This window comes from Lethenteron reissneri, unplaced genomic scaffold, assembly GCF_015708825.2.
Source record: "Lethenteron reissneri isolate LAM-NWPU_2019-01 unplaced genomic scaffold, ASM1570882v1 scaffold_1497, whole genome shotgun sequence".
Lineage (NCBI taxonomy): Eukaryota > Metazoa > Chordata > Hyperoartia > Petromyzontiformes > Petromyzontidae > Lethenteron > Lethenteron reissneri.
The window spans coordinates 263,077-266,951 of record NW_026891220.1 but is presented as its reverse complement, the minus strand read 5'-3'; the positions used below and the strand labels follow the sequence as shown (position 1 = coordinate 266,951).

General features: G+C 46.4%; 1 pseudogene; it reads right to left on the bottom strand.

Moving 5' to 3' along the window:
• Positions 1-461: 461 nt before the first annotated feature.
• On the bottom strand, positions 462-2,943 carry LOC133362485 (lysophosphatidic acid receptor 1-A-like; annotated as a pseudogene).
• Between the last annotated feature and the right edge of the window lie 932 nt (positions 2,944-3,875).

Sequence of the window (3,875 nt, the reverse complement as noted above, 5' to 3'; positions counted from 1 at the left end):
GTTCTTTCGGTAAAGTCACGTAGAAGGGAAGTAATAAAATAATAAAAAAAAACATAAAATAATTCTCACGACGTTTCAGCCACAACGCAAGCAGCCGTCCTCAGGTGAAAACCAGGTCTGTCCCTTTGATGCTGAATTAGTACTATTCACATACCTGCATTTCCCATATCCTCTCCCTTTGATGCTGCTAATCCTGCATAATGCACAGGCATAAGTAGTACTAATCACATTCCTGCATTTCCCATAAATATTCTGAATTCCTCTTGATATGCAAATTCCTTTGTCAAGGCACCCAGCTTATATACATGCTCCAAGCTCGTGTGCTCTTTTGTTTGTATTATGACTGCAGGTATTGTGGTCTATGCAAACATGACTCCTTGTAAAAAAGGTGTCAGTTTTGTTGCCAGATAGAAGGGTAAAAAAACAATTATCAAAACATGCATCGTTAGCCCAATTAGATATTAGATGACAATCTGATTAATCTTCATCGCACTCGCGGTGGTCACGTGACCGATCTCCGTGACCAGGTTGGGATTCGACGTGGAAATTGATTTTTCGGAGCCGCTCACTGCGACGCCTCCCGCCTTTCGGCTGCTCAGGATGCGCTTGAAAGTGGCGATCATCTCCGTGTCCCGAAACGAGTAGATGATGGGGTTCATGGCGGAGTTGAGCTCCGCTATGAGCAAGAAGTACTTCTCGAAGGCCAGGACGTTGCAGTCTGAGCAGAAGGAATCCAGCAGCAGAATCACCAGGCCCGGCGTCCAGCACACGATAAAGGCTCCTGGGAGAGACGGCACGAGGCATTTTGGCAGCGACGCGTGGAACAAGACCAGTCTTGATCATTGTTTCGATTTAAAGCTTTCGTGACTGCAGGGATTCATCTTCTTGGTTCTTTCGGTAAAGTCACGTAGAAGGGAAGTAATAAAATAATTTATTTTATTATGTTCTATTTTTATTATTTTATCACTTCCCTTCTACGTGACTTTACCGAAAGAACCAAGAAGATTGATCATTGTTCTTTTTTACCCTTTTATCTGGCAACAAAACTGACACCTTTTTTTACGAGGAGTCATGTTTGCATATACCACAATACCTGCAGTCATAATGCAAAAAAAAACATAACTCTGATAATGTACGCACTGTCCTTGAAGTTTACTGGTCCACACCCGAGACAGCTTTCCTTAGAGCCTAGTCTCACCCTGGTGTTGGACCAGACGATGCCAAAAGGCGCACAACTCAAAGACAATGCACCATCAGAGTATGAGAACTCGGAGTAAGCATTTACACCATTGGAACCTCATTTGCCAGTAAAAATATAATTGGTTTTTTACCCTTCTATCTGGCAACAAACTGACACCTTTTTTACGAGGAGTCATGTTTGCATAGACCACAATACCTGCAGTCATAATGCAAACAAAAAAACAGTTGTGGCGCCTTTTGGCGTCATCTGGTCCAACACCATGTGAGACTAGGGCTCTAAGGAAAGCTGTCTCGGTGTGGACCAATCAACTTCAAGGACAGTGCGCACATTATCAGAGTTGTGTTTTTGTTTGCATTACGGCTGCAGGTATGTGGTCTATGCAAACATGACTCCTTGTAAAAAAGGTGTCAGTTTGTTGCCAGATAGAAGGGTAAAAAAACTATTATCGTGAATAGTGTTGTCGAATGTTCTGCCCAGACAGACCCACAACGCTTAATTCTAGATTTGAAGCTTTCGTGAACTGCAAGGATTCATATTCTTAGGTTTTTTTCGGTAAAGTCGCGTAGGTAAAAAAAAAATTAATTAATAAAAGTAAAATAAATAAAAAATCACGACGTTCGGAGGCAACACAAGCTTCTGTCTTCAGGTGGAACCGTCACAGCCACGACAGCTGTATCAAGTAAATGAGAGATTACAAGAGCTACCACTCCGTATATATTAATGGTTGGAGAGGGGAAGGGCCCAAGTACGGCACACTTTTATTAATATGGTAAGGTGAGGCTTGAGACTAAGAATAGACTGCATAACAAAAGACTGAGCCTTTGTTATGGAGAGGTACGGTTTGTGACTAAGCCTGGCCTACATACAAAAGTGTGAAAAAATAAATAACTAAACCTGGTAAAACAAAAACGGGCTGTCTATCAATAACCTGTAATAGTTGTCTGTCAAATAAGATGTCCCAAATAGTGTAGTTAAATCTTTTTTGCATGGTTAATCACATCACTTACCCAACATGATGGTGACCGTTACGAGCAAGCTCAAGGGGGCGTCTTGCCTCCGGGAGCACCTGGAGCTATTCTGCAGCACGGGTATCCTGTCCCTCCACACGTTCACGAAGATGTGGCGTAGAGCCCCGCCATGATGAGGAACATGGAGAGGTTGTAGCCGGCCCAGAAGGTGACGTAGCTGGCGCTGTACAGCGGCGCCATTGTGGGAGCACGTGGCGATGTCGGCAGATGCGTTCCAGCCCATGCTGGGCATGGCGCCGGCGATGATGGCCACGAGCCAGATGATCGCGACGGCCGTGACGACGCGCCGCTCGCTCATTCCGCTGCATCCGGACAGCGTGACGTGGCGCTCGATGGCGATGGCCAGGGAGGCTGGCGACGGAGGCGGGTGAGGCTCGTGTTGATCCAGCCCCTGGCGCAGCATCCAGGTCTGCAGCGACAGCTTGCGAGTGTTGGGCCCCCGTGTTGACAAGCCAGGTAGATGTACGCCGCTCCCCGCAAAGAATCCGCCGCGGCCAGGTTGGCCATGAGGAAGTTAGACTGGGTGGTGGGTGAGTTTCTTGTTGAGGTACACGGCGAACATGACGAGGGCGTTGGCCGAATGATGCCGAGGCACAAGGTCAGGCCGAGCACCATGACCAGCGTGCTGGTGAAGGACCACTTGTCGTAGAGTGGCTTGTTGCTGTTGTGGTAGAAGAAGGTGATCTTCTCGTTGTGGTGGCAGCTGACGTCCATCTCGGTCTCAGCGTTGTGTTTCACACGTCCACGCACACCTGCAAAGCAAAGATTATTTAAAGGAAACCAACACCATGGAGACTAGGCTCTAAGAAAAGCTGTCTGGGGTGTGGACCAATCAACATCAAGGACGGTGCATATCATTATCATCATCAGAGTTGTTTCTTTTTGTTTGCATTTTGACTGCTTGTGTTGTAGTTATTGCAAACATGATGCCTTGTATAAAGGTGTCAGTTTTTGGTACCAGTTGAAAGGGTAAAAACCTACTACTAAAGAGATGTTGTTATACAATTACATCTCGATAGCGTTCCTCCTCTGAGCGTCATGATCATAGACAATGGCACCATCTTAGTATCTGCACTGGCGTCCGTGACTGATTGCGCTATTTAATGACCCCCAGGGAATGTGACTCAGGGATGCGAAAAAGAGGTGATCGCATCTTGTCACACTGCCTATACATGTGTACACACACGCATGTACATGTATAGGAACTCTCGCATCATACATGTACAGTCCGCTTTAATAATTCCACTGCTGGATGATGAACCTCCGCACACGTCTTGTGGGTCGGGTCGAGAGCGATATTTGACTATACTTCACCACGCTGGTCAGTGGGGTTTGTGGTGGAGGTGGTGGTGGGGAGTGCAGTACACCAATGGGGGTTTCTGCACTGCCAACTGCTGTCTACAACGCCCACAGCACCTTTCTACTGCACGTGGTGGTGGTGTGGTCAACACATCCAAAGCACCCTGCTTAGCTTACAAAATCGGAAATGCTGCGTGCTTTGTGAGTGATCTGGTCAAAGACTACGTTGACATCAGCACACTTACATTGCATACATAACACTGGTCAACACACTTTTTGTGGCATAAGGTATCCAACGGGTTTAAGGTAATTTTGGGGTGCTGATTCAAATCTGGCTTCATTTTTCT